The sequence below is a fragment of the Haemaphysalis longicornis genome, unplaced genomic scaffold (assembly GCF_048455015.1).
Source record: "Haemaphysalis longicornis isolate Haplotype H1 unplaced genomic scaffold, Haemaphysalis longicornis Haplotype H1 scaffold_13, whole genome shotgun sequence".
In the NCBI taxonomy this organism is placed as follows: domain Eukaryota; kingdom Metazoa; phylum Arthropoda; class Arachnida; order Ixodida; family Ixodidae; genus Haemaphysalis; species Haemaphysalis longicornis.
Genome location: NW_027526233.1, coordinates 68,545,035 through 68,556,406, shown reverse-complemented (window position 1 = coordinate 68,556,406; position 11,372 = coordinate 68,545,035). Strand labels below are relative to the sequence as shown.

Sequence of the window (11,372 nt, the reverse complement as noted above, 5' to 3'; positions counted from 1 at the left end):
CTGGTTGGGGCCCAGGTACAACAGCAGGAACAGGAAAGCTGGAGAAAGGCGATGGAGAAAAAAGACACTCTCCAGCTGTACCGACGATGCAAACCGGACATAAAAGTTGAACGGCTGTACGACAACAGTACGGGCAGCGCCCTCCTCTTCGAGGCGCGGGCCGGCGCGCTGCGTACACTGGAATATCGGAGCCGGTTCGACGCATCAGTGACGAGCACGCTCTGCCGGGCCTGCGGGGAGGAGGCTGAGACCACAGAACACGTCGTGCGTTGCTGCCGAAACCTGTTCACCCCGCTAGCAGAGGGCGCTACGCTCCCGCAGCTCCTAGGATTGGGTGTCCCTATTCGCACGCCCCGTGGGAACAATTTTTATTTTTAGTTCGCACGCCGCGTGGGAACAATTTTTATTTTTAGTTCGCACGCCGCGTGCCAACAACTTTTATTTCTAGTTCGCACGCAACTGAACGGGAGAGGAGGAATACACGTCCAGCGGTCCAGCCAGTTTACTGCTCATGCTGCTCAGCTGGCTCAGCCGGCTCAGCCAGCCGTCTGTGGAAATGTGGGAGGCCTCGTGTTTGTGCTGCTACAGGAACTACAGGGAGGAAAAGAACAATTATTTGTAGTTGGCCCTCAGCGTGTAAGTATTAGTTAATTGTATCGGCGCCTTTGTGACTGTATTGCAACGCTAATTGTGATACATTCAAGCAGTGCTCAGAGATCTGTCTCAGTTTGGCGGGTGGATTTGTGATGACGGCGAACGGTACCGATGTTTGTTGTCCCGCGAAGGTTTGCGTCGTCTCAAGTGTGCGTTCGTGTTACGCAACGACCTAATCTAAAAACGTTGGTGTTACGTGCCCAGGGAGTGTCGTTTTCTCCGCGCATGTGCCAGCTTGACGCGGTGGGCAAATCAACTGCCTACGCAAGTTATGTCAACGCCTCCTAAAAATGCGTCATTGGCATTGGAGGCAAGTGAGACAGTAACAAAAAAAGGAAGTAAAAAAAAACAACTTCAAATGACCACTTTCGAGCGTTTCGAGCATACTGATGTCTAGCCTTCATCATCCTCGTTGCTCTTTCAAAAGTGCCTTTTCGGCCCCAAGAAGTAACCTAGTGGTCCTGTTGCTTGGCCTGTTTCTTAACTAATCTGAAGAGTGATCGCTTCGTGGTTGTTGTGATCTGAAATGTTAGTTTTTGTGTCGTGTTTTTTATCAGGCGACATGCACCATCTAGCCCAACAGCAGCATATATTACTGAAATGTGACATTAGTGCAAAATTCGTAAGATAATGGGAGTGGTTTTGCTTAAAACTTTTTTTTTCATGTGTGGTGATGGTCAGAGAAAGCCTTGTTGAACTCGTCAACAGCATTTTTAGAGTCCGTGAGAATACGAATGTGGGCAGGTAGTGGAGCAGAGACGTTGTAGGCAAGATGGTCCAGTGAATGGAGAATGCCACGCAGTGCGGCTTCAGTGGGAGACGGATAAAGTATATGTTTCGTAGTGGAACCATCAAATTCGGGTCGTGCTGGACAATGCCACGCGAGGCCCATTCGGTGGTGGTCCAGGCTGGCATCAGTAAAGATGTCAGTTTCATCTGGGAGCTTCGCCCCCAGGATGCGACAAAGGGCTTTTTGGCATGGACACATCCTTGCTTTGGGAATGCCAGGTCGCTGATGTGGCGATGTCAGAAGTGGCCTTTCCCAGGGGGCAGGCGGTGCCGGACTCAGTGGTGGTGGCAACATGGTTCGAGCATCCCACGCAGCGAGCGCCGCTCCCTGACCCGTAAGAAATCGACGTTGTTCGTGTTGGAGGGCAGGTTCAGAAAGCAGGGCTTCCACAGGAGGCAGCGGAGCCGCCTTTTCGAGGGCATCTATACGGGTATGTCGCAGCAATCCAGTTATTGTTCGGAGCATGGCCCTGTGTAGTACTGCTAATTGCTTCTTGTGACTGCTTGAGAGGGTATATACAGGGGCGCCGTAGAGAAGGCGGCCTAGAGCCACTGCTCGTGCTAGGGTAATGCAAGCTGCTTGTCGGGCCCCTCCGTACTTATTTGACATTCTAGAGACTATATGAAGCATTGGCCTCCAGGTACCTCGAAGTTGCTTTATCCAGCACTGTGCACTGTTGTGACTGGCCAATGGGATACCCAGCAGTCTAATTTTGCCACACATAGACCTAATTGGTGTGTCAGATAAATAGATGGTATGATGCATATCAGGAGGTATCTTATGCCGTCCATGCACCACCAAGAATTCTGTTTTTTCAGGAGCCAGTCTAGCCCTAACGTTGGAAGGTTTGACGTGAGGCTGTGAGCTGCGGTCTGCAACTCGGTGATCATGTCTTCAGTTGATGTGTAGTCTGCAGCTTCGGGCCATACAGTAAGATCATCAGCATAGATCGCGAAGCAGTAGAATCCTTTTCTAGTTGCCGTGCTACACGGGCCATTGCCATATTGAAAAGTGCAGGTCCAAGGATAGAGCCTTGAGGCACGCCCCTGTCCAGGTAGTAGGTCTTGGGGCTCCATCCCGGGTGCGTGGCGCTCAGACATGGGGCGGTTGTCACTGTCCACCCGATTCAAGCTAGGGTCAACATACTCGCTCAGAATGGCACTAAAACTCGCCTGGCATGGATACCGGGACACATGATGCGGGGACATGGCAACCAGACCGCGCACTCTGTGGCTAGGGAGAGCCTCCTCGTAACCTCTCTGCTGGATGACCAATCCCCTGCTGCTGTCTCGCCCACCTCCTTTCGCCTGCAGCTGGACCACGCTCGCCACGCGCGCCGATGGCTCCTAGCATCAAGCACTCCGCTTGGCTACCTACACGGCGTCTCTTCCCTACCACGCCCAGCCGAAATTTTCATTAATAAGACTCTTGCGAACGCTGCTGTCACTCCTCACATAATATACAAATGGATTCACCCTGGGAAGTCACTACCCCCACGTTGTCCGCACTGTTCAGCGACTTCTTCGCGGACCTAAACCATTTATTCTGGCACTGCACTGCATTCTCAGACCATCGATATATTATCGAAAATGCACTCCCAAATGGTTCTTCACCAGCTAATCCCCCATACCATGACCCCCAATTCCTTGCCGCGCTAGGCACTTTTTCCCTTGAGAGTGGTCTGGCTCGAGTAGTGTGAGCCGGGGCCTACAACCCACTCGGTCCCTCAAACTGGACAATTAGATCCTGTACGGCCCTTGAAGATTCAAGAAGTGTTAATCCTCCCTCCCTGCTATTCCCATTTCCCCCCTCTGGCCAACCGGCCGTCCCTTCCCAGTAAAGGACTTTACTACTACTACATGTGTGGTGCAACCCTTTCATGTATGTTGCAGGGTGTTGCAACACATAAACTGTATACTGCAACACCCTGTATATTTCTCATTAGAGGGCAGTAATATAACTGTAGATCATTGCGTAAAAACACTTTTTTATACCCTAGACAAGCGCCCTTCCCCTCTCCTCTCAAAGCTGTACCTGCGGGCTGATCCGCAAATATGCACATGAGCACAACACTGAATGCTGTTTGTACTGATTAGTGTCCTCTATTATCACTCCTTTTAATTTTTGCTGTATATAAAGGTACTCGGACGTACCCACAAAATTTCTTAGCGATACGGCGGACGTATCGGCAAAATTTTTAAAATTTGTGTTGGCGCACTGGACTGCTCTTGACCTCTTCGATTATCAACCACTAATTGTTTGCCACCTTAGCGAGCTGATCCAGGAGCTTTAAGCCACTTGAGACACCGGCCTGGTCATAATTGTTCTAATGCCACGTGATCATCTTGTACAGTTCGATGCTTTCCATACAGTTCTGTACAGACAGAACGCCAGCTGTCAGTAAAGTTTTGTCTAGGGGAAACGCAACTTGTGGTGGGAGGAGTGTTTCTTGCTTTTACTCAACCGGCCAAGCCCTTTGGGCGCACTGACAAGCCATAATCGCTGCTAATTATTCAATACTAATAATTACAGTTGAACCTCATTATAACAAAGTAGCTTCATGGCAGTAAATTAGTTTATTGTACCCGATAGGCGTTGTAATGGTAGAGGTAAAACTTGGCTCTAATGAATCGGTAATCTGTCTAGTGCGAAAATCCCAGCTACAAAAACGCATTGTTCTAGGCTTTGAACTTACTGTAAACGAGTTAATCCTTAGCTGTCTCCTTGTGGCATTTCAAACTAAATAGGCCCAAACATGAGAACGTGAAATTACAACAGGGCAAAGATCATTTGACAGAACAGGCCTGCATTATTATTTATTTGAAGGAGGACGTGATCTTTGTACAGTGGCTTTTCATAGCACCGAACAGGATAAATGTTTCCGCAGTGACCACGCACAAAAGGGCCTTTTGTACTTCTACAGTTTTGGGCGTCGGGAGGTTTTTTGTTCATTACAGCCGATATCGCGTGCAGCTCTTGCAATTCCACGTTCCGGCACTGAAATGATGCGTGACCAATCAAAGTTTGTATTTATTTCATCATAGCCGATAATTTGCTATATCAGTGTTCATTATAATGAGGTTCAACTTTAAAAATGATTGCACCAAACGGAATTCGAAACCGCTACCCCATGCCCGCTTCACAACATGCAGCAACAGCAGTTTTTCTTGATATTCACTCAAACTGCCAAAACACGTCTCCTCACTGACTAGCCAGAGTCCCTGTTAATTATTAATCATTGTTATTACTGATGATTGGACTAACTCTGGCTTAATCCGGGTGGAACTCCAAGCTGCTACCCTAAGCTCATTTCACAATACAAAGCAAGAGCTGTCTGCCATAATTTTACCCAACTGGCCAAACCGCTTCCATTCACTGACTAGCCTGAGCCACTGTTATTAATAAAAACAGATGATTGAACGTAACTCTTGCGATGGCTACGTCAGCCTTAGCTTCAGTGAGCAATAGCGGTTTGGCCAGTTGTGTAAAAATCAAGACAGACTGCTCTATGTGAATTGTAAAGCGGGCATATTAAGTATAGCTATTACAAAACGCTATCCACGGGCATGCACACACTAAAGAGAAACTTGTGAAGATTCGAATCCATCCGAGTTCAACCTAGTGCTCCAAACTACCTTTAAAAAATTTTGCGTGCCGCTTTTCCGCTCATGGCAGTCCTTTCAACAGTGATTACTCTGTAGTTATTTAGCAAAATGTTAAATTTTTTGTGCATCTAATATTGGGGAGGGGGGGACTTGCTTTGTGCACAGTTTCAAGTCTCGCACGTTGCGCGACTAGTTTCCTGAGCCATGGAAACTATCCCATAGAAATGCATGGGGAGTAAGATTTGACAGCTAATTACGCAAAAAATATTCAGAATCCCGGAAAATTATTTTACTGTTTTCATCTTCACGTTGACTTTTTGCTTTATGCCAAATATCACTTCTTGAAGTGGTTTTGCTAGGTTCCTGAGAGGTCGGAATTTTGAGCGAGAAAGCTGGGTATGTGTGACGTATCCTTAAGAAATTTGGCGGGCATGTCTGCTGTACCTTTAGAAAGTGCTCACTTTTCTGCCCCTTCCACGTACCGGCACAACGATCAACTTGCCAGAGCTTTTCCACTAGTTGATCTGCTCATTTGCTTCCATTAAATACTCTTAATGTTGCCCTGCATGCATGTACATTTTAGGTGAAAGATCGGTGTTTCTGACCCTGTTGCTTGGACAGCTTAAGTGGTTTAGCTGAACATTTTGTGTATGGGTGCTCATATTGTTTTTCTCTTTACATATTTTCGTTTTCTTGTGTAAGGCATATATATAAATTCATTAGGCTGCTGTTCTTCGCCATGGTTGAATTTTCTTCACATGCAGGCTGTCCCTGTCGACGTTTGCTTCAGCGAGGCACGAGGGCCATCGTTGTGGCTGGTTTTATGAAAAACAGGTAATTCGGCACCCTCAATTAATTCATTCACAAGAAGCTACTGCGTGTTTTAAAAATATCTTTGAGATGAGATTTTTCAGCACAGGTGGAATTTCGTCCTTGGGGCATTCCTTCCTCTCAACCGTGCATGCTGAAAAAGTGTGGTGTGCGTTATAAACTGGAGGGACCGCACAGTTGCTCAGAACAGGCTTCAGTTTCTCATTGCAGCATGGTGACCATCACTTTAGCTGGGACTTTAGAGATAAAGGGCAGCTATATATTTCTAGTGACAAAGATTAGACATACGGACAGGGTGATGTAAACTTTTATTGAAGCAATAGAGGAATGTGGTGTGGAAGAAGAAGCTATGGGCAACGAGTGACCATCTTAGTCCGATTGACTGTATGCTGCAGTTGCCCGAGTTCAGGGCCCTCTGATCTTTGGGCGGGTAATAGAGAGATTTTTTCAATTGGTGCATTTATGTTCAGCAGCTATCTGCCTCTGACTGTGGCTGAACTGACACCAGATTGTCTAAAATAATCGTCATCATTTTGAAGTGATGCGGTATTGGTGCACAAATGCATGTGTGCCTTGGTTGGAAGTCTCGCAGAGGAGTGGAAGATTGTAGAAATCGCACAGTACGTCTTGCTACTGGGCGCGTCTACTCGACCTTAAAACAACAGGCAGAACAGTGCACCCTCATTCTCCTGCTCCTCCACAGGATTCCCTAACAAAGGAAAATGTGCACATTAATGCCACATTGCATAAAAATTACAGCCATAATTTTAGAGAATTCAGGCCCTGATGTCTGGTGTTCCATTGCTGTGCCCCATAAATGTGAAACCACTGCTTGACTCGGCAGGCTGAAATCCGGCATCGCAACAGAGAAATGGTGGGCAAAATGGATGACAGCCTGGTCACACACGCAATGCACCCATGATCTTTCACAGATCTCCAAATACTATATTGCACATAGGCTCGTACTGTCAGGCTCAATTGTTATAACCAATAATAAGAATAAGTGTAATTAATAAGCGGTTTATTTTGCCATACAACATATAGCGAAGTTGATGGTGCCGTGACTTTGTTATGTCCAATGATGTTATGAGTCGGTTGGACTGTATATATATTGTTCCTGTAGGTTGTTTTTATTGCTTCGAAATAATCTTTGGCTGCTACAACTCCCTTATTTTTTCTCTCCAAAACAGACTTGTTGCTGCTCCCAAACAGTCCAAAATGACTGGGACCAACCACGTCACTTCAAGTGGGTTCCAGTTGCTTTGAGGCCTCTGGACAGCTTGGAAGGTACCCCAGAGCTTGCGACGTGTGGGTAAACCTATGCGCGATCCAGCTCATCCCTGCCTGCCAGCCAGTTGGCATGGCATCTGCAGGCAGCGTGGTGTGCTGGTAGGCCATCCATTCAGCAATGGGACTTGGAGCACTTTTCCCTACTTTCCACACTGCCGCCTTCAGCTGCAGTAGCCTCTGGTCCAGCTTGACATTGGCGACGTGGCACAGTGGACCAGATCCTGGAACAGCTCTACCATGGCAAGGCACTTTCAGAACTGGACCCCGTAGGCGACATGGTGCTGTGTGGAACGCAGGGCTGGCTTCCTGAGTGGTGTAATGTGCAGTGGTTAATAAAGTTCTCATAAACGCGAAGTCTCAGATGCAGAAACTGACGACACACTGTGGATGAATTCTCTGGGGGCTGCTCTGTAACCAACATGGGCTGGGCCTCATGCAATTTGCCCACAGTGAGGCAGCACATGTGACGTAACCCTTGTTGTAGCTATCTTGCAGCTGTCACTAGAAGCAATAAGGAATAACTTTTAAAGAAGTCACGAAAGTTAATCGCGAGCCTCACTCGTTGCGGCCAATGCTGTGTTCGGCACCAAAGGTGATTTTACGCTCAGTAATCACTTCTAGTACCAAGGGCCCTTCAGAACTTCGTAAAAAAAACCTGTTTGGCAAATATAACAAAAATGGTGTCAAACATGAGGAATGATTGTGGTGGCATTGTCTCTACCAAAAAAAACAGCTTTTTTGCAATACTTCGGGCAGCAACGTCTGCTTAACACCTCGAATTTGCCTCCGAGAGCTAGTCCGACTTTCTCTGTGACTGCACAACGGCTTCAGACAATGGAAGAACGACAATGATCGTGATGATGCACTGGGTAATGCTTGTGAGTAACTACGCATAAGTAATATACAAACCTACTGCTCCCTTTTTGTTTGGTGTCCGGCAGGCATTGAGGCAGAGCTGCCCTTCATAGCAGTTTTTTCTTCACAGTTTTTAAGTTAATTCCAAGCTGAACCCATCTTTTCGAATCATAATCTAAAAAAAAATTACGATTAGAGAAAAGTTTGAGAATTGTATGTTTTTTTTTAGAAACAATGTGGAGGTGCAAGGTGCAAACTTGGGAATGGGGAATAGAAAAGTATTTGGGGTATATACCCAAAAGCATGTAATGATAGAAAGCTGAAGCCTTCTGAGATTTGGGTGCACCCATTGCGGTGAAGGAGAAGGTAAGTATGGCTTGGAAGAGTTCGAGCAATGCAGTTGTCCCTAGTTGACAAGGTAGTGACAGTGCAGTACAGCTGGTCAACGTCGTCAAGGAAGAATCATGAATATGAAGTTTGAGCAAGGGCCAAATCTTCACTGGTTTGATAGACACGTGGGAGTTGGGTCAACCGCTAATGACAGGTGTAGACATTGGGTAGGACACCGCGATGAGATCTGGCTGCTGGTACCCTATGCCACTGCCCTTCCATGGTGTCGCCTCGAAGACGCATGGAAGGCTGTGCGACCGGCAGCATCAGGTACAACACTGGGGCCTTACGTCGTAACTAAACTGGATTTGTTGCAGCACTTCCTGCCTTGCCATCTCATCACAGATGTGCATGTAGCACAAAAAAATGCGCTGTAGTGCAGTATTGCATCAAAATTCTGCGCCAGGCACTTGCAATACATGCAAATTAGGTAAGAACACTAGAGAAACCAAACTTAACTGTGTGCCTGCCCCTCTCAATTTCAAACATTTCAACAAAGATGGAAAAATAAAATGCACGTCGCGAACATGTTTGCTCTCTGCTGCTAAAGACAATATACCATTTATTGTCCGTGTAGTTAATATGGTTACACTAAAATGTGTGCAGGTCCGCTCCCCCTTGCTGGTTTACAAGTTCCCTTATCCCTCTGTAGATATCCACAAATCTAATGGTCCTGTGCATAAAGTATTAGCTGTGCATAAATAAATTAGCTCCAGTTGGTTCTACCATATTTCGTTTTCGCTTCCTTGGCGAAACCAACCTTCCAAATTCTAACCTCTATTACTAAAAATATTTCCTATCAACACAATACATATTTGAATTTAGCAAGCTGACACCAAAACGAGAAAATTTTGATACATCTTTCACATTCCAAAGTTTCTTCTGTCTAATCCCCCCTAACTGTGACTTTAAAACGTTGAGAAGTTCATTTTCTGCAAAAATTTCCGCCCGCATTTCGTGTCTCTAAAAGATATGGTACACAAAACACCCCCTATCACTGCTTTTCCTCACCACAGTATCTTGCACGTGCCTGCTTTACACACATAAAGTATCAAGCGCTCTATTTCTAGAAGTATGCATATTTGAATGAGCAGCACAACCGCTGAACACGATGGTTCTCCGAGAACTGCTCATCAGTCGCATGATAGAGCCCAGAAAAACTACAGGGGTAGAGGTTTTCCCGGTGCAGCAACATCAGACTGCCTAAATAGAAAAATTAAACGGCGGAGATTAGTCAGCTTCAACACTGAACTCACCGAAACACAATTCAAGCATTCAACCAACAACTCGACGTGTGGCTCCGCGGATCCAACATGTTTACCAACGTGTTTATCAAATTTATTGCTGCAAGATTAGCCAACAGCTATGCGGGCAGTTTGACAATGCTAAGCTTGAGTTATGCCAACAGAGACCACAGTGATTCGAAAGAGACAGCAAGCCGCGCTGGTCGCGAAGCCACAGAACAGGGAGGATGCGAAACAGGCGAAGCGGGCGAAGGCGAAGGATCAAAGTCGTGCGAACAATTTTTATTTTTTGTTGGCACGCGGCGTGCGAACTAAAAATAAAAATTGTTCCCACGGGGCGTGCGAATAGGGACACCCCCTAGGATTTGAGCCACTGGAGAACAGCCCCTCTCACGGCGGCTCGGAACAGCAAACCACGGGGGCCTTGGTGACGGTGGCCAAGAAACGCCTGAGCGAGTGGTGGACCATAGTGCGCCGGTAATTGAACTGAACCTGCAGCAACCGCTCCGCAAAGGCAGCCTGAACTCAACGACCGACGCACCGGCTCCCCGGAGAACGAAACTGAGCTCTCCGAAATTGTCCTTTCGTGTGTTTTTGTGTGCTGTTTTTTTTAAGGTTTGTGTGTGAACAGTTTATACGGTCTGGGCACCAATGTTGGAGATCGCCCGATACAAAGGCTACGACCACAGATCATCATCATCATCATCAACCGCCAATAAACGTTGCGCCTGCCCATGGCCTGGTGGCGACATGCGGCGTTGCGACGGAGAGACGGCTTGAACAAGGGTGGCAGTGGCAGCACGGAGCAGTACGGGGAAGGTTTGCGACATTGAGGACTGAGTAGTTGTGGCTCATCATGTCTTGTGTGTTAGGGACAGTTTTTCGTCTTTTTCTTCCTTTTTTCTTTTCTTTTCTTTCTTTGGCTACGCCGCGCGATCCAACGCAGCGGCGACCCGCTACAAAGGGCACAGCCACATCACCATCACCATCACCATCATCAACCGACGCTGAACGCTGCCCCTCACGGCTACGCTGGCAACACTTGCAACGCGCACTGAACAACGTCGCAACGTCCGTGTTGCGGTCAGGTTTTAGTCGCTTCGCTCAGCTGTGCTGCCCATCACCAACAGACCCGCTACAGTGAATCAGTAGCCCAGCTTTATTTGGAAGCTCCTGCTATGTGCCCTTCTTGCTGGTTGCTTACTTCAAACTGCTGCTGAGTGTTCTCTGTGCGATCCTTGTGTGAAGTGTTGCAACGCGCACTGAACGATGACCGTGTTGCGGTCAGGTTTTAGTCGCTTCGCTCAGCTATGCTGCCCATCACCTACAGGACGCGTCTGCCGAGCTACAGTGAATCAGGAGCCCAGCTTTATTTGGAAGCTCCTGCAATGTGCCCTTCTTGCTGGTTGCTTTCTTCAAACTGCTGCTGAGTGTTTTCCGTGCGATCCTTGTGTGAAGTTGGCTCACCGTGGTGCATTTGGTGCAGCACCACCACCCGTTTGTGCCAAGTAATCTGAGAGTGGAAGGCGAGCGTTACGCTTCCTGCAAGCTTTCGACATTGGTGCCTGTGCTGCTTCGTGTATTGCCCGGCGTGCTTCCGGCCGTCACTTTTATCTCATAGTTGTGATGGAATATGCCTAGCAGTAGTGACTAATAACTCAGAACTTCTAGATAACCTAGTGTGCTTCAACATGGTTTTACATTCTACTAGAG

At 47.3% G+C, this 11,372-nt stretch overlaps 2 long non-coding RNA genes across 3 annotated transcripts; one reads left to right on the top strand and one right to left on the bottom strand.

The window, feature by feature from the left end:
- The first annotated feature begins 428 nt into the window (after positions 1-428).
- Positions 429-7,529, top strand: LOC144164330 (uncharacterized). Of its 2 annotated transcripts, XR_013321155.1 has the most exons (4): positions 429-636; positions 1,701-1,874; positions 5,814-5,883; positions 7,071-7,529. It is a non-coding gene; the product is annotated as an uncharacterized LOC144164330 (long non-coding RNA). The 2 variants fall into 2 exon arrangements; XR_013321156.1 differs by lacking the exon at positions 5,814-5,883 and having other exon boundaries at positions 438-636.
- Positions 7,344-9,865, bottom strand: LOC144164331 (uncharacterized). Its single transcript, XR_013321157.1, has 3 exons — positions 9,672-9,865; positions 8,080-8,200; positions 7,344-7,476 (listed from the first exon to the last, which is right to left on the bottom strand). It is a non-coding gene; the product is annotated as an uncharacterized LOC144164331 (long non-coding RNA).
- Positions 9,866-11,372: the final 1,507 nt, after the last annotated feature.